This window comes from Lactuca saligna, chromosome 4 (assembly GCF_052625555.1).
Source record: "Lactuca saligna cultivar CGN05327 chromosome 4, ASM5262555v1, whole genome shotgun sequence".
NCBI lineage: Eukaryota > Viridiplantae > Streptophyta > Magnoliopsida > Asterales > Asteraceae > Lactuca > Lactuca saligna.
This window is the reverse complement of record NC_136420.1, coordinates 210548733-210569072: the sequence shown is the minus strand read 5'-3', so window position 1 is coordinate 210569072 and position 20340 is coordinate 210548733.

Here is a 20340-nt window from a genome sequence, read left to right as displayed (position 1 = left end):
CCAGGACAAATGCAATTGCGAAGGGCCCGAAGCCCAATCCGCAATCGTGAGTTACCGACTTTACTAGCAGCACTGAAGGACCCTTGGGGATGAGCAGCACGTTTGCCATTGAAAGTCCTGTTACGTTATGTCGGATCGGTAAAACCCAACACTTCGTAAGAGAGAGAGAGAGAGAGAGATCTTCGGGCCTTAAGATCAGGTCATTGGGCTAGCTAGGCTCAACGAACAAGATTTTACACTTTTGGGGCCCAAAGATGGTGCATAGACGTCTGCGCACACTCGTATGTATAGTGAATTCTCCATCGTTATTTGTTATGAATCGAAATGTTGTAACGTCGTCGTGTTAGTGGTTTTGGATTTTTATTGGTTCGAGACCGAACCAATTCGTTTAACAACGACTTTTGGTATTGTAGTATATTGTATTTCGTCGACGAGCGTGGTACCATCAATTGGTCAAATTTCATGTATTAACTAACCTTGAAGATTTTCTGTTTTCAGCCCCTCCTTAATTGTAGAATTTACTCTTTTTACCCCTTTATTTAAAAACTTTCCGGTTTGGTCCTTAAATCAATTTTCTTGACATTTTTATACCAAAAATTATTGAAATAAGTATTTTCCAGCATATTTATCATAGAAAACAGTTTAAGCCCTTGAAACTTCAGTTTTCTCGGTTATAGCCCCTCTTTTTCGCAACTTTTACATTTTTGACCCAATTTGGAAAATTTTTTACAACTTTGGTCCCTTTTAAATTTGGAAAGCATTTTAAACCTTTGAAAAGCATATGGAACACTTATAGTCCACTGTTTTACAGAAAAATGCAGTTTTGGCCCTCCAATTTAGAAAATTTCGCATATTGGGCCTTATTGGGCCGAAAATATCATATTTAGCCCAATAAGCTTGGAATTTATGTTTTTAACCCTCTAAATAGTATATTTTCAGAAAATACATTGTGTAAACTGTTTTGACTCATCTTACCCATCAGATTTCGAAATATTTCACTTTAGGCCCTTTAACTTTGTATTTTCAACATTTTATGTCAAAAAAAATGAGTTTTTAGCCCAAGTTAAGTGTTGTCAAGCTATTTAGCCATTTTCTTAGTATACTTTGCAATGAAGTAGTATATTTTATGCCATAATAAGATATAAGTCTCGGTTTTTAGCATTTCATAGTAAATCTATCATCAAAATCGTACAAAATATACACATAAGCATAGAAATCAACCACAACATACACATAATGATGGATCTACACTTTTTCTTGTATTCTCCCCCACAAAAACTCATAAAAACCGAAAATAAGGGGATATGAAACTCACCTTGGATGTTGATTCGGTTTTTGAAGAAAGAATGGAAGAAATGAAGTGATTTTTGGCCTTTGCACTCCTTGATGAAATTTTCGGGTTTATGGGGTTTCTAGTGTGAAAAATCACGATTTTTGCATGGATTAGGAAGAGGTTTTTGATAAACAAAGAATATAAGTCATAGATCCAAGCAAAACCTTACCTTAGGTGATGATTTTTGTGGAAGAACTTCCTTGAATGCTTCCTAAATCTCGAGATTTTTGAGTGAAGAGGGAGGATATGTTCTTGAGTGTTCTTGAGGGAGTTTGAGAGATTTTTTGTGTATGTGTGTGTGTGTTCGGCCGAGAGTGAGAAGAGAGAGGAGTGGAGGTGATTTTGAAGTGATGTTGCATGGAAATATGGACTAACTTGCATGGATACCCAATGGATAATAATGAGGTGGCATACTAAGGTCAACTCTCTTCTCTTGGGCTTGTTTTGGGCCTTGGGCCGAGATTTTTGGAATGGAAGGAGAAAAATTGGGCTTTAATGCCCTAAACCCATGTAGATGTTAAGTTGGATGGTTTTTAGTCCCAAAAGAAATATAGTATGATTTTTACACTTTGTTGGGCTAGTTTAGGTTAATCATGGTTCAAAATTTTGTATTTATTTCATTCTAGGCCCAATGTGGCCCAAAATGTTGAAATAAATAGATGTGGGTCCAGTTAGAGCCCATTTAGGGTTCTAAGCCCATGATAGTCCAATTGGAAGCTTATTGGTCCATTTGGATCCCATAAGGAAGTTCTAGTCCAAATAGACTTAACAAGAACTTCTAGGGTTTTCCATTTGTTTGATGACTACTTGTAGTACTTGTATAATGTATTTGATTGAAGTTTTTGATTCACATTAGCTTGAATGTATAGATTACATGACACAAAATTTCCAGTTGTGACATCATCCCCCCGTTAGAGGGAATTTCGTCCCGAAATTCTGTTTGAAAGTTAGATTTGAGAAAACTAGAATAGGTGAGGGTACTTTTGCTTCATTTGATCTTCGCGCTCCCAAGTGAATTCTGGCCCACGCTTTGCGTTCCACCGTACTTTCACGATTGGGATGCGACTCTACTTAGTACGCTTTACCTCCCTGTCCATGATTTCGATTGGTTCTTCAACGAACAGGAGTCTCTCATTGATTTCGATTTCGTCAAGAGGAGTGACGAGTGTTTCATCTGAGAGATACTTCTTCAGATTAGATACGTGAAACACGGGGTGTACACCATTTAGCTCTGCGGGTAGTTGCAGTCTGTATGCTACTGGACCAATTCGAGCGACGATTTCGAAAGGTCCAATGTATCGCGGGTTCAGCTTTCCCCGTTTTCCGAAACGTATAACCCCTTTCCAGGGCGAGACTTTTAACAGTACTCGATCACCGACCTGAATTTCTAAGGGCTTTCGTCGTTTGTCAGCGTAGCTCTTTTGTCGGTCACGCGATGCTTGCAATCGAGCTCTGATTTGAGCGATCCTTTCCGTGGTTTCACGGATGATCTCTGGTCCTGTTAGTGCTTTGTCCGACACATGCATTTTCGCTAGCTGGGTGTCACCTACTTCAACCCAACATACCGGTGATCTACATTTACGCCCGTAAAGTGCTTCGAAAGGAGCCACCTTGATGCTCGAATGGTAACTATTGTTGTATGAGAACTCTATTAAGGGCAGGTGGGTATCCCAAGACTTTCCAAAGTCTATCACGCATGCACGAAGCATATCTTCGAGCGTTTGGATAGTTCGCTCGCTTTGACCATCTGTTTGTGGATGATAAGCGGTGCTCATATCGAGGTTTGTTCCCATCGCCTTATGGAGTGATTGCCAAAATCGGGACGTAAACCTACTGTCCCTATCCGAGATAATAGATTTTGGCACTCGATGGAGTCTCACGATTTCTCGTAGGTAAAATCGCGTCAGTCTCTCCATCTTGTAGGATTCCTTGATTGGCAAGAAATGGGCAGATTTCGTTAGTCGATCAATTATTACCCATATGGTATCCAGTCCGTCCGACGTCTTGGGTAGCTTGGTAACGAAATCCATAGAAATCCCCTCCCATTTCCACTCGGGAATTTCCGGTTGCTGCAACAATCCTGAAGGTTTCTGGTATTCCACCTTTACTTTGGCGCATGTAAGGCACTTACTGATGTAGGTCGCGATTTCCGCCTTCATGTTAGGCCACCAATAGTGTTGTTTAATATCCAAATGCATCTTATCAGAACCGGGGTGAATGGAGTATCGCATCTTTTGGGCTTCCTTCATGACAACATCTCTAAACCCTCCAAATTTAGGGACCCAAATACGGTTCATGAAATAGTATACCCCATTCTCCCTTGTTTCTAGGTTCTTTTCCATCCCGCGCAACGCTTCGTTAGCTCTATTTTCCGTCTTCATGGCCTCTGACTGGGCTACTGCAAGTTGAGTGGCCAAGTGAGATTGAATGGTTATCAAGAGAGTTTTCGTACGGCGGTTAGAGTACTCCTTCCGACTTAATGCATCAGCTACCACGTTGGCCTTGCCTGGGTGGTACTTGATCTCGCACTCATAATCGTTTAACAACTCAACCCATCTTCATTGCCTCATGTTTAACTCCTTCTGGTTTAAGATGTGTTGGAGGCTCTTGTGATCTGTGAAGACGGTGCACTTTGTAACGTACAGGTAATGCCTCCAAATTTTTAGGGCAAAGACTACAGCTCCCAACTCTAGGTCATGGGTTGTGTAGTTTACTTCATGCGTCTTTAGCTGGCGGGATGCATAGGCTATCACTCTCCCACGTTGCATGAGAACGCAACCTAAACCCTGATTTGATGCGTCGCAGTAGACTACAAAGTCTTCCGTTCCTTCAGGAAGAGATAGTACAGGTGCGCTACAGAGAGCTTGCTTCAAGGTTCGAAATGCGATTTCTTGTTTGTCTGTCCATTTGAATGGTACGCCCTTTTGCGTAAGCGAGGTAAGTGGCTTGGCGATCTTAGAGAAGTTTTGAATGAATCTCCTATAGTAGCCTGCTAACCCCAAGAATTGACGAATTTCCGTGGGCGTTGTCGGGATTGCCCAACCTTCTACAGCTTTAACCTTAGAGGGATCCACATGGATTCTATCTCGGCTGACCACGTGACCTAGGAAATTCACGCTCCGCAGCCAGAACTCACACTTGGAGAGTTTGGCGTAAAGTTTTTCTGATCGTAGAGTTTCTAAGACTTGTCGGAGATGTTGGTCATGCTCTTCCTTGCTTCGAGAATAGACGAGGATGTCATCGATAAAAACAATGACAAAGTTGTCGAGAAACGGTCGGCAGATTCGATTCATTAGGTCCATAAATGCGGCAGGGGCATTCATTAGACCGAAGGGCATTACGACAAATTCATAATGTCCGTAACGAGTTCGGAAAGCGGTTTTTGGAATATCCTCTTCCCGGACTTTGAGTTGGTGGTATCCGGACCGTAGATCTATTTTAGAAAAATAACTAGCCCCTTGGAGCTGGTCAAATAGGTCATCGATTCGGGGAAGTGGGTAGCGGTTCTTGATTGTGAGTTTGTTTAACTTTCTGTAATCGATACACATTCTAAAAGATCCGTCTTTCTTTTTGACAAAGAGCACCGGAGCTCCCCATGGCGAGTAACTAGGTCGAATAAATCCCTTGTCCAAAAGTTCGCTGAGTTGGCTGGATAATTCCTGCATCTCGGCAGGAGCCAACCGATAAGGTGATTTAGCAAGAGGAGTTGCTCCTGGGATAAGGTCAATTCGAAATTCAACCTGTCTCTCTGGGGGCACTCCCGGAAGATCTTCAGGAAACACATCCGGAAATTCACACACTACGGGAATGTCTCGAACGTTAATCTCCTCCTTGGTTTTGTCCACCACATGAGCCAGGAACGCCAGATTGTTCCTTCGTAGATATTTTTGTGCCTTGACACACGAAACGAGGCGAAGGTTCATGCTAGATTTGTCTCTGTAAATTACTAAGGTTTCGTGATTTGGAAGGCGAAGACGGACGGTCTTCTCATGACACATAATTTCGGCATGGTGGGGGCTTAACCAGTCCATACCGATGATCACGTCGAAACTCCTAATTGATACTGGCATTAGGTCTATTCGGAAGACGTGTCGATTAAGAGTTAGGGTACATCCGGTGTAGATTTCCCCAGTGGATTCGGTTTTCCCATTGGCCATTTCTACCGTATAGGCTTCATTTAGCTTTTGGGGAAGTTGTTTTAATAGGTGCTTAAACTTATTGCTTACGAAACTTCGCTCCGCTCCGGAGTCAAATAAGATGCATGCATAAGCGTGGTTTAAGAGAAACGTACCGGTAACAACAGAGGGATCCTGAATAGCTTCCCCCTGACCCATGGTCAGCATCCTTCCTGTCCCTCCATTTCTTGAATTGTTGTTGTTGGGACAGTCTCAGCGGACGTGTCCAGTCTTCCCGCATCCGTAGCAGGTGTAGCTGGGCCCTATGCTGTTGCCGCTGGCATGGGCGTTGTTGTTGCTGCGAGGGTTGTTGTTGTTGATTCCCTGATTTTGGTTATGGGGAGGGTAAGCCTTGCAGTACTTTGCAGTGTGACCCCTTCGGTTGCAACTGGTGCACAGAAAATCCTTGCATTCTCCATAGTGGTGGAAACCGCACTTGTTGCATTTGGGAAGATTACCGGAATAAGCTTTGGGAGTATTTGAAGTGGCTGAGATTGGAGCATGTGGTGCGGCTGGAGCCGATGTGGTAACGGCATTAACCGCCACTGTCTGCTATTTCTTGGAGGTGTCGGGGCCCTGGCGCCCCTTCCTCTTATTGTTCTTTCCCCTCTTGTCATCTCCTTCCTTCTTCTTCTCAGCCTCCAATGGTTTCTCTCCCTTTTTGTTATTATGGTCATACAACCTTTTTGCCAGTCTCTCCGCACTGTCAAATGTTTCGGGGTTTGCAGCTATTACATTCCCTTGAATTGGTGATGTGAGTCCCCAGATGAATCGCTCAATCTTCTTTCCTTCCAAGGTGATCATACCCGGGCACAGCAGAGATAGTTTGCTAAATCTCGATATGTAGGCATCGATATTCGCGTTCAGCACAGTGAGGTTCCATAGCTCTTGTTCCATCTTCTGTGTTTCGCCTCGTGGGCAGTACTCTGCCATTAACATTTCTTTCATCTCCGTCCACGGCATAGAGTTGGCTACAGGGAGTGTCATGGATTCTACATGTCCGTTCCACCAGGTGAGTGCTTGATCCACAAAAGTGCAGGCTGCGAACTTCACCTTCATGTGCTCAGGGCAGTCGCATATCTCGAATACCGACTCCACTTTTTCGATCCATCGCTTCAGAGTGATCACGCCTCCAGTGCCATTAAAAGTTCGTGGTTTGGCGTTTGTGAAGTCCTTGTAGGTACATGCCTTGGTGGATCCTTGATTCATTCCATTGTTTGAACTTCCGGCTCCTTGCCCATTGACTCCTCCATTGTTCCCTTGTTGAATTTGCGCAATCGCTGCAGTGACTGCTGCAGATACAGCTGCCTGGAAGGCGGCTAAGTCAACTTCAGGTGGGGTTGGTCCTGGGTTTCCACGAGTAGGTCGGAGAGGCATCTTTCTGTGACAAAACGGAAAGATGTTGAGGGTATGTGGTTTCGGTGAGGTCGTGATCCTACTGGCTAGGTGCATAGTACGAACTTAAACACTACTACCATTTACCAATCAATAATATCTCAACACATAGCAATTTACAATATCGTAATAAAACACATAGAAATTTACTAATATTATCCGCATTTGATACATGAAAATTTGCTCATGGGAGCATACATGAGTGATACTAGTTCGACAGCATAACGACTCTATGAGTAGTGTAGTCACTTAAACATAGAGTCGGAGTACATAGCATATTTCCTAACGAACTACTATGATAAGTCTATCCCTAACCGCGATGAGCTGCGTCCGAAGGTGGTGCTGAGGATGTGGATGCTCCCTGAAGACGAGCCACCAAGCGTTCCGCATCCCGGAGTCGAGACTCCCACCGAACCTGCCTCATGTGAAACTCTCGAAGGACGTCACGCGTCTCCTGCTCCGCACGCTCGACCCTAGTCCTCAACTGGTGTACCTGATCCGCAGTGTCCTGGGCAAGATCGCCCGTATTCCGTAACCGTTTCACCATGACTGGAAGGGCTCGATCAGCCGGTCCTCCATCTCTCAGGTTGAAGAACTCGCGTGACATGCCGTACGGGGGTCGCTTTCCCTGCTGTCTGCTCCATCTCCAAAGGTCAATACCCCAGGGAGGTGTAGGACCAGTGGGGCCTACTCGATAGGCAGGCACCCTGATCGGATAAGGGGGGTTGATGACTTCGGACTCTGCATCCAAATCACCCCTGTCACTATCATCAGCATCCTCCTCGAGGCTTCCTTCATCTTCCTCTGACTCGGCAGGTTCGCCCTCAACTTCGGCCTCCGGTTCCCCGTCAGATTCCTCTTCGGGGTCTTCCCCAGGCTCCTCCTCAGGCTCTTCCTCGGGCTCCTCCTCTAACCATCCGTTGTTCCCCTGGTTAGGGAAGTAGGGATCTCCGGGGTGATGAAAACCAGCCATGCGGTCTGCGAGAGTGTGTAATTTATGCTAACGTCATTCCTAGGGTGCTACAATTATCACGTCATTCCTAGGGTGCTACAATTATCACATAGATCAAGTAGGCGTTCTCGTTTTTGTGGTAGATGGGTATAGTTTTAGGTTCCCTAGCTATCCCGACCTCATCGAGACGTGTATTAGTTTTACTTTAGAGAGAATGTAGTTGATCAGGCTACATTCACTCCTTGGTATTACTAAGAACAATCCCAATTTAACCGAGACACCAGCATTATTGTGTTTGATTCGGCGTTATGTTCTTATTCCTAATACAAGCAAGCGTATTTTATTTACTTGTTTTGTTCAGAGTTATGTTAGTCCCTCTTTTTGGTTTATAGTTGCATATCCGTGTGTGGTTAGATATGCTAGTTCACTATAAACAATGCTCTGATACCAACCTGTCACACCCCCGAACCAGACGGTGGAAACGTCCGAGGGCTTTCGTGACTCATTGAATACCATTACAATGCATATACATGAAACATAACATAAAACATCACCAACATTTGGAATAGTACAACCAATAGTGTTTACATTCATTACATTGTTCAAACGTTACATTCTCAAAATAACTGTTCAACATCACTTAAACCACAGCAAACATCATAGAGTATAAATCATCCGTCACCTTATCTGTTACCTGAGAATAAAAGTATTTTGAAAAACGTCAACATACGAAATGTTGGTGAGTTCATAAGTAGAGTTTGGAATCCAATGTAATGTTTGAAACCCGTCAGAAAATCCGATATTTTCTAATAATAGAATAGTGTAAAAATATGTGTTGACCCATGAGTATGCATGTTTGAATTCTATAGATGTAAGCGTAAGAGTTGTGAAAAATTCGACCGGTAATTCATAAGTTGTAATTGTTGAAAACCCTAGGAAAACCCGACGTTTTCCTATCACTTTGTATTACTTAGTTTGTATACCGTTGTTTCGTTTCGTTAGGGAAATCGTTGAGTTCCGGAGGCATTGAGAATACAATGGGTGGTGAAGTGTTGTGACGTACGTTAATGAAAACGTCCAATCGACAACCTTACAAGCGATCCCCTTAGGTGCCACTCGTAATTCTTCACACAACTCGATCCTCCCGGACTTGTGTAATCCCACGACCGGAGGGAAGGAGAGAAGGTGCGAAACCCTCGGTATTTCCCCGCGTCGTCCAGGACAAATGCAATTGCGAAGGGCCCGAAGCCCAATCCGCAATCGTGAGTTACCGACTTTACTAGCAGCACTGAAGGACCCTTGGGGATGAGCAGCACGTTTGCCATTGAAAGTCCTGTTACGTTATGTCGGATCGGTAAAACCCAACACTTCGTAAGAGAGAGAGAGAGAGAGAGATCTTCGGGCCTTAAGATCAAGTCATTGGGCTAGCTAGGCTCAACGAACAAGATTTTACACTTTTGGGGCCCAAAGATGGTGCATAGACGTCTGCGCACACTCGTATGTATAGTGAATTCTCCATCGTTATTTGTTATGAATCGAAATGTTGTAACGTCGTCGTGTTAGTGGTTTTGGATTTTTATTGGTTCGAGACCGAACCAATTCGTTTAACAACGACTTTTGGTATTGTAGTATATTGTATTTCGTCGACGAGCGTGGTACCATCAATTGGTCAAATTTCATGTATTAACTAACCTTGAAGATTTTCTGTTTTCAGCCCCTCCTTAATTGTAGAATTTACTCTTTTTACCCCTTTATTTAAAAACTTTCCGGTTTGGTCCTTAAATCAATTTTCTTGACATTTTTATACCAAAAATTATTGAAATAAGTATTTTCCAGCATATTTATCATAGAAAACAGTTTAAGCCCTTGAAACTTCAGTTTTCTCGGTTATAGCCCCTCTTTTTCGCAACTTTTACATTTTTGACCCAATTTGGAAAATTTTTTACAACTTTGGTCCCTTTTAAATTTGGAAAGCATTTTAAACCTTTGAAAAGCATATGGAACACTTATAGTCCACTGTTTTACAGAAAAATGCAGTTTTGGCCCTCCAATTTAGAAAATTTCGCATATTGGGCCTTATTGGGCCGAAAATGTCATATTTAGCCCAATAAGCTTGGAATTTATGTTTTTAACCCTCTAAATAGTATATTTTCAGAAAATACATTGTGTAAACTGTTTTGACTCATCTTACCCATCAGATTTCGAAATATTTCACTTTAGGCCCTTTAACTTTGTATTTTCAACATTTTATGTCAAAAAAAATGAGTTTTTAGCCCAAGTTAAGTGTTGTCAAGCTATTTAGCCATTTTCTTAGTATACTTTGCAATGAAGTAGTATATTTTATGCCATAATAAGATATAAGTCTCGGTTTTTAGCATTTCATAGTAAATCTATCATCAAAATCATACAAAATATACACATAAGCATAGAAATCAACCACAACATACACATAATGATGGATCTACACTTTTTCTTGTATTCTCCCCCACAAAAACTCATAAAAACCGAAAATAAGGGGATATGAAACTCACCTTGGATGTTGATTCGGTTTTTGAAGAAAGAATGGAAGAAATGAAGTGATTTTTGGCCTTTGCACTCCTTGATGAAATTTTCGGGTTTATGGGGTTTCTAGTGTGAAAAATCACGATTTTTGCATGGATTAGGAAGAGGTTTTTGATAAACAAAGAATATAAGTCATAGATCCAAGCAAAACCTTACCTTAGGTGATGATTTTTGTGGAAGAACTTCCTTGAATGCTTCCTAAATCTCGAGATTTTTGAGTGAAGAGGGAGGATATGTTCTTGAGTGTTCTTGAGGGAGTTTGAGAGATTTTTTTTGTGTATGTGTGTGTGTGTTCGGCCGAGAGTGAGAAGAGAGAGGAGTGGAGGTGATTTTGAAGTGATGTTGCATGGAAATATGGACTAACTTGCATGGATACCCAATGGATAATAATGAGGTGGCATACTAAGGTCAACTCTCTTCTCTTGGGCTTGTTTTGGGCCTTGGGCCGAGATTTTTGGAATGGAAGGAGAAAAATTGGGCTTTAATGCCCTAAACCCATGTAGATGTTAAGTTGGATGGTTTTTAGTCCCAAAAGAAATATAGTATGATTTTTACACTTTGTTGGGCTAGTTTAGGTTAATCATGGTTCAAAATTTTGTATTTATTTCATTCTAGGCCCAATGTGGCCCAAAATGTTGAAATAAATAGATGTGGGTCCAATTAGAGCCCATTTAGGGTTCTAAGCCCATGATAGTCCAATTGGAAGCTTATTGGTCCATTTGGATCCAATAAGGAAGTTCTAGTCCAAATAGACTTAACAAGAACTTCTAGGGTTTTCCAATTGTTTGATGACTACTTGTAGTACTTGTATAATGTATTTGATTGAAGTTTTTGATTCACATTAGCTTGAATGTATAGATTACATGACACAAAATTTCCAGTTGTGACAAAGAGATGCTGCGGTGCCAGTTTAATCTCATATTTTGACACCATATTTGTAATCTATTTTGAACATGTAACGTTTGACAAATGTAAAACTTTCAATTATATATATATATATATATATATATATATATATATATATATATATATGATGGTTGTATTGCTTTCTTTACTATGTATTCACTTGTTACGCTACCACATGAAGTCATCCGCCCCCGAACGTTTCCGCCGTTCAGGTTTGGGGGTGTGACAATATCGAATGAACGACGAACATGACTCAGTCTAACTATAGGAGACACAGACCCCAGACAATATCAAATTAATGATACGTCTAGCAAGGTCTAAATACAATGAATACAGACCCCAGGCAGTATCAAATGAATGAAAAGTCTAGCAAGGTCTAAAACAAAGAGTGAATATGAACTTGTATGTAACCATGCTGATCGACAATAGAGTATCCGATGACCCTCTAGGTCACGCGTAGTGGTAGTGGCAGTAGTAGTAGTGGCTTCATGTTACCCATGGGCCTTACCGGCGCAGACTGTAGCTAGTAGTCAGGGTGTGGGAGTGTCAAACTCGTATAGATCTATACACATGATGTTCGCTCTCCTTCTCGGAGACTCTGGTTACACGGCATTGGCGCAATGAAGCACCGTAGTGAGTAATAGTGTGTCACATTCTAAAGTAAGAGAGACATAGAGAGAGTGATAGTATGAGAGATAGGGTGAGAGATAGAGTCCCTTAACTATTCCTATAATAGTTACTAGTGTCTCTGATCTACGAATGACGAGTGGGATGATGTCCTTGATACCCAAGGGATGTGAACTGACCGATGTAATCCTATATGTCTATGCTTGTATGCATAATATATAACTAATGATCAAACGACCTTCGGACGGATATCCGATCCCACCAGACCACATCTCAACGAAGAAAAGGAAATAGGGCGAACAAGCCTTCCTAAGTCCTTTAAACATTATTTATATAACTATACAAGCACAAGCATACATTTAACAAAGTAGAAACATTAATAGAGTAGAAGTATTTTAAGAAGTAGAAACGTTTCTCAAAGTAGAAGTGGTAATAAGGTATAAGCCTTTACGAAGTAGTAGCATTAATGAAGTAGGAGTGGTTCGTGAAGTAGTAGCATTAATAACGTAGTAGTGGTTCGTGAAGTAGTAGCATAAGTAAAGTAGGAGTGATTCGTGAAGTAGTAGCATTAATAAAGTAGTAGCGGTTCGTGAAGTAGTAGCATAAATAAAGTAGGAGTGTAATTAAGTGTGAGCGTATCGTGCAATAGAAGCGTTAACAAAATAGTAGTATTTAACTAAGTAGGAGCATTAACTAGGTAGAAGTATAACGAAGCAGTAGTATCTAACAAAGTAGTAGTATAAAAACATGGAAGAAAACTTTGATGAAAACTTTGGAAAACCTTTATACTTAAGAAAATCATTCATAAACAAGTTTTAATTGTAACCTTGATAAAGTAGAGAAAACCTTTATTTAAAATGCTGCTGTAGCAGAGTTTGAAATAAAACATACAACATGAGTGGTAATTTGAGAAAAGCTTTGAACACATAAAGACATTTTAGAAAACCATTTCTAGTATCATACTTGGTAAAATAGTTGATAGTGTAATGAATCCTTGTGCATGCGGGTTATCAATCACATGTGATTGATATGATAACTGGCATGTTTAACCTGTATCCCCCCCCCCATAAAAGCATGTAAAAACATTTAAAAGTTTAATTCAGGGGTATGAACTCACCTGTTGTAAGTGGATCCGACGAAGGTGCCAGTTGGGTGCTCGGTGTCAAGTAAAGACTTGAACACACTTATTGACCTATTAAACATATGATAACATATTTTTACATACAATTAGCAAATATAATACTAATTAAACATGTATACGCATCCTAAAGTGTGGAAAACACTTTGTTTAAGTGCTTGGAGTGTCCCGGGTAACATCTAAGGGTGTGTATGACTTAAATAGGGAGTTTACTCTTCAAGAGTAAACTCTTCATAGAGTTCACGGCCCTAAGACCATGTCCCCATGAGTTTACAGTCGTAAACTTATGGTGGGAGTGTTCTTGGATGCTAAATGGCCTTAAACACGAATTTGCATGTTAGCTAATATATACAACAAGTTAGGGTAGATTGCTTACTCGTTTGGGGCTCGAAACGGACGATTTTTGGCTTGACTTTAAGTTGTAGAGACAGAGAGAGAGAGAGAGAGAGAGAGAGAGAGAGAGACAGAAAGAGAGAGAGAGAGAGAGAGAGAGAGAGAGAGAGAGAGTGGGGAGAGAGTGGAAAAGGTGGAAATGGAGTTTACTCTCCCTTATATAGGGGTTTTGATGAGATTTGGAATCGAGTTTGAATGTAATTCTAGAAGTAATTGATTACAGTATTGTAACGATGAACACGAGAGTAAATAGAATCCTTGTTCAGCTCATATTATGCCTTTCATTTTATAGAATACAATGAATAAACTGTAAAATTGTGTGTAAAAGTTGTTCTTAGATCACTAGTACATGCCCCTATTTATAGTAGAATAAAAGCATAACAAAAATACTAAGGACTAAACGTTAAGCCTTCTCTTTATAACGCCTTAGTAAAATAACTATATATACGAAGACCCATACATACGAAGACAATAAGATTCTTCGTAACAAACAAACTGACTCTTCGACTTATTACAACATTTTAGACCTAACAGGTTTGAGTTGGGGCTCAGTGGAAATCTACCCGATACTGCAGTTAAACGGGGCTTTTGGTCGCACCCGATTTAGTGGTTGAATTTTTGACTTGGTTGAAACTAAACATTTTTAAGGGTATTTTGTGGGTGTTTCTAATTTATTTCAACACTTACCAAGTCATTCAAAAAGTCCCAAATTAATTAACCAGTCCAAAAGTTAACGGACAGTTAAATATACGAGGCTTATTAATGGAAGAAAGGGTTAAAAGTGACGGAATAAATTTTGGGTTGTCACAAACTTTCTCAAAAATGAAGAACCCATAATCATGAAGATTCACTCAAATCATGTAGTCATCATGGATCAATTCTTGAGAGCTTCAAGAACACCCTCTATGGTACAAAATCTAGTGATCCTAATTATGGTGATATGTGCATAATTGAAAAGATCTAGTGAATCATTCAAACATCAAGAACACAAAGAGTAAATAATCGCATTTAAGCTCCATTAGAATAGTAAGCGTAGGGTTTTGTTTTTTCTCTCACTAAACTAACACTTACAAATGGGTCTTATAAGTTCTTACATATTGGGAGTCACTCGCTTCCTATTTAAAGGAAAGACTCAACCCATTTACACATACGAGAGGGTAACCCACATTGAAGGAGAACTTTGCACCCTAACATACGCGGCGCGTAGCCAAGAGTACGTTGGGCGTACTCCGTCTGTTCCCAAGTTTACCAACTTTGTGTCTTAATCCCTTAAGATAACTATCCCAACCGTAGATTTGGCCATTCCAAGATGTCTAAACCTACATAGTCGTTGTCTCTAAGCCTTTTCATGGATAAGAAGGACCTAATGCAATAGTCTTTAACTTCTAACAGACTCTAAGCTACTCTACTCATGCGTGAGCCAAATGGAATGATCAGGAAACCATTTTTATCAATCTATATGTCCTAAAATGCATGAAAGGATAACCACAATTCCTTGGAGTGCTCCAAACTCATAAAGGTTGAATTGTGGGGAAAAAATTTCATAAAACTAAAACCATGAAGATCTAATGAAAAGATTGTCAATATATAGACTTTATACCTAAAAATGATGCAGAAAGAGGAAATGTTTCTTGATCTACAAGCTTGTTAGCACCCACTCATTCTTCTTTAGTCTCCTTCTTCCACTAAAAGCACCAAGAACACTCAAAAAAGCTTTCAAAAACTCACACGAGCAGCTCAACTCGGAATTAGGGTTTATGGAGGGTTTGGTGGTTGATAAGGGTGATCAAATGAAGACATCATGTTCTTTAAATAGGGGGTATCCCTTAAAACTAGGTTTTAAAGTATGGGCTAGTATGCCCGGTGTACCACAAGTATGCCCAGCGTACTAGTTGATCATCTGTGATTCTTATGTTGCATGAGTATGATGCGTGTACTCATACGTACCTCATGCGTACGACCAAAATCGAAAGCCTTTTTCGTCAAGGGACCAAACGAGCCACTTTTGATAAAGATACAAGATATATTAAAAGTACCTAATATCGGGATGTTACACTAAGTATTTGGAAAGCTAAGGCTTTCAAGAACTATCTAAATTTTGTGATGTGCATGTGTAGATCAGAGAAGTAGTTAGATAAATAATTTGTTATATATCCAATGCATAAGAGCAAACGGTATAGGCCTCAACGAGAAATGACTTGGCTGAGGTGGCACATGGAAATGCCGTCATAATGGGGGGAACACCCCCCTCCTCCTCGTTGAAGCTCGTTAAAGCTTCACTCGTGGTCGTTACCACAGATCGAAACGAGTGAAAATTTAAACGTTAATTACTCGATCTTTTGCAAAGGTCAAAACTTAAATAAAAAACTGTACTTTTTTTATCCATATAAATACTATTTTTAACCCATTTTTTTAAACCTTTCATTCATTTTCTCTATATCTTATACACATATTTTCTTTAAATTGTTTAAAAAAATGGAGCAAAACCAAAACAACCCCCCCCCCCTCCATCATCAAACTCAAACACAACCTCGTCTCTCAGATTTTGAGGGTTATGAAAATTATTTCAACATTTTATCGTCTCAAGGATCACCAAAAATCTAATACCAAGGCGCTGCTTTGAATCCCGTTTCACTGTCACTGCAATTTCCCAACTCACCTTATCTTTAACAAAATTTATTTGGTCAAAACCTAAATTTACGACAAAATCTTTTCCCTATTTTTTCTTCGATGCTACAAACAACCAATCAACCATCGCCTACAACACAACCATCGGTTGAAGTGGAAGCGTGAGGTAGTAGGAGAGGAAAAGGGAAAGGAAAATCGAAAGGGAAATCGATAGCAGTTGAAACAGAAAATGCAGATGTTCCACAATGGTGGACACTGGAGGAGGAATATGCTTTGACGGAGGCATGGTGTGCTACTTCAAAAGACGAACTCCGCGGAAATGGAATGAAGAAAGGAGCTTATTGGGGGCGGTGTGCGACAAGCTTCACACTATTTTGAAGAAAAATATGTATCGGAACAATGACATGTTAAGCAGCAAATGGGGTCAGATAAGTGAGCAATGTAACAAATTCAACGGTATTTACAACCGGGTTGAGGTGCAACGGAAAAGCAGAACCAACAACTTCGATTTGTTTAAATCTGTTAAGGAACAATATCGGGGTTGAAATGGGTCATGTTTTCAACTTTGAAAAATCATGGGAGCTGTTGTGAGCGGATCCAAGGTGGAATAAAACGCTTACATCGTTGGAGGTTCAATCCAAAATGTTTTGCAATTCTAGTTCGGTCGACGTGCCAGGCGGACTCACATCGACCTACACGCCGACAACGAGCCCCGGATGATATCCAATAGATATCCCCACCACGACGACCACCCAGAAACGACAAAGTGAGGCGCGCTGCAAGATATGCAGAGGAGGTAGAGGCGAAAGCAAAAGAAGTGGCGGAAATGAGAGAAAAATTTGACGAGCACAATTTATTAATAAAAGGAAAAAATGACTTGAAACATTATCATTTGGAGTTGCTAGAAAGGCAGGCATGGGAGGAGCATGATCAAAAAGAGAGTGAACTAATGACACATCAGTTGTCAATTCTTCGGACGAGCGATGAGAGTTTGGCGTCTGTTGATCTAGCGGTGCTACAAGTGATGAATGAACAAATTAGGAAGAAATATTTTGGTTAATTAGGATTATTGTGTGGTTTTAGGAGTAATTTGAATGATATTTTAGTAATGATTTTTGGTTTAAAATTATGTTTTTTTTAATTGTAATCGTAATTTTAGATTTTAAATATTATTATTTTTTTTTAATTTATATTTTGTAAAAAATATATTGATGATAGTGATTAAAAAATGCAAAAAGGAAAAAGAAACTAAAAAGTAAAAAAAAAAAAAACATATTTATTTTCAAAAAGTTGGTATTGCATCTTGTTGCTCATTTCCCCACTTCGTGTTATAACATCGTTTGCTTATGTGGCATATGAGATGACACAACTTGATATTGCATCTTGTTGTCCACACCCAATGTGCTAAGCTCTCAAAATCTGATATTTACTTTTTTTGATTTGATAGTGCTTTTAGGATTGACTTCTACTTCAAGGCAGTGGCACAACCAAGACCAAAGTAAATAGGTATCCCAATTTTATATTGAGGGTAATCCAATTTTTTTTTCGGGGTACTTGGCTTTCCCCGGTTCCGTTTCGGTTTTAAACCCAAACCTTAATCGAATCCTATTGTTACATAAACATTAATTTGAAGTATATTTTGATACTTGAATCGATGTGGGATTCAAATTAGACATCAAATGAAGTATGAGGATAGCAGGCTTATATAATAGACAAAAATTGTTGAGTTTACATATGTTTGATAATGCGCGATAGAATAGTTGGGAAACAAAAAAAATAGACAAAGGATATGTAAGGAGAAAGAATTGAATCTGAGAGCTTTACTTCAATAAACCGACACCTTAACTAGTAGCTCTCCTATTTGTTTTGTGTTATAACTGAAGGAATTAGTATACATACATTATATCGAAAAAAATTAAAAGTTTTGTAAACAAAAATTACACTACCAACATTTTTTCGAGGGGTATCCCGGGACCCCCTTGGATCTGCCAATGCTTCAAGGATTGAATTAGCTATAATACTGGCAATTCAAGGCCCAAAATAATACAAAGCTTAGGCACGACAAGCAAAATCTCGACCTTGTCGCCCCAACAAGTGCATTTCTAACCATTCAAGCGACCTAGTTTGATATTATTGATTCTTGAGTAGGAAATCGGTGGAAGAGATTTACGTGTACTATGAAGTTATAATCACAAATAAATTTCTTCAAATTTGTTGAATCTTAGACATGATAATTAAACAATATGGCACTTAGTATTGTGAACTAATTATCAAACTGTCACAACTAGGAATTTTGGTGCCTTGTAACTACGACACCTATAACAACTATGAATCAATAACATGAAAGCATGTATGATGCTTATTCTATAACAACAAAACATCATCAAATACTTCATACAAGCATTGCAAATAGTCAACAAAGAATTGGAAACCCTAGAAATCTCGGTTTAAGTCCATTTTGGAATAGGATTTCCTTATTGGGCCCAATGGGATAATAAGCTTCCAGTTTGACTATCTTGGGCTTAGAACTCTTAAATGGGCTCTTATTGGATACCCTTATATTATTTTAATATTTTGGGCCATATTGTGCCTAGAATGGAATAAGATACTTTATTGAGCCTTACTAGGTCCCAACAAATTTAGATTAGCCCTAATGAGTCACAAAAATTGTACTTTGATTTATTTGGGCCAAAGAATCATCTAACTTAACTATAATATTGGCTTAAGGGCAAAAAGCCCAAATCTTCTCTCTTCCCCTCTCCATTTTCAACCCAAACCCACAAGAGAAAGAAGAGTTGACTTTCTCATGCCACCTCACATTTATCAATAGGTTTTCCATGCATCCATCTCATGTTTTCATGCATGTCAACTCAAATATCTCTCCTCTTTCTCTCCCTTCTTCTTTCGGCCGAACACAACACACACACTCACAAATTTTATCTCCATTCTCTCAAACTGTCTCTCAAAGAAACTCTCTCCATTCTTCATAAAAATTTCGAGATTTAGAGATAGATAAGGAGTTTCTTCCACAAAAATCATCACCCAAGGTAAGTTTAAGTTTAGATCTATGAACTATATTCTTCATTTCATCAAAAATCTCTTCTAAATCCATTTAATCTTGTGATCTTGCATCTTAGATGCTCTTTAAGTTCGAGATCTTCCAAGAAAAGTTGCTAAGGCCGAAAATAACATCAAACTTCTTCCTTCTTCTCTTCAAAACCGAAACTACAACTCAAAGCCCTAACCTAATGCGGCACCGGGTTCGGACCGCAGGGAACCGTAGCATGGGGGGAGCTTCATACCCCTATCTTTTCGGTTTTCATATGTTTTATGGGTGAGAATACAAGAAAATGTGTAGATCTATGTGTATGTGTATGCTATGTGTGATTTTATGCATGTATGTGTGTGATCTTATGTGTTTTTGTGATAAACATGTAACCAAAAGAGGTGTTAACTCGAGATCTATGACATGAGAAAGAAAACAAACATAATCTAAGTTATTTTACACTAAATAAGTCAAGAAAAATAGCTTATAAGGCTATGAGGAACATATCCTAACATAAAACCCATTTTAGGGCTTAAATTGTAAAAAATACAAAACTTGGGTTAAAAACTATCAAGTCACGGTTTCTTGAGGGTCAAAAGGGTCAAAACAGTTTCTATAATCATTTTTCTGAATATTAGAATTTTTAAAGGATTTGAAATGCAAATTTTTAGCTTAATGGGCTAAATTTGGGCTCTTTGTCCAAATAAGCCCATAATTGCGGAAAATGAAGTTTAAAAGGGGCTGAAATGAAATTTTCTGCAAAACAGGGGATAAGAAGTGTAATAAAACTATTTCACAGATCAAAAATGATTTTCAATACCAAAAAGGATAAAAAATGTAAACTTTTTAAATTTTGGGCCAAAACTTTAAAAGTTGCGAAAAATGTGGTTCTAACCGAGAAATACCATTCTGGAAGGGCTAAAGCTGTTAACAAAATAAATTTTGGGTTAAAACTGACTTTTCAACAAGTTTATGATACAAAAGTGTCAAGAAAATATTTTAAGGACTAAAAATGAAATTCTTTTATATAAAGGACTAAAAGTGTTATTTTTATAAAAGAAAGGTAGGGAAAAGGTCAAATTCTACTTCTAAAAACCTAAATTCATTAAGACAAAATATAAGATCCACGACTACCGACAAAACGGAAAACGAATACACATTCAACACCAAATGTCGTTATAAACG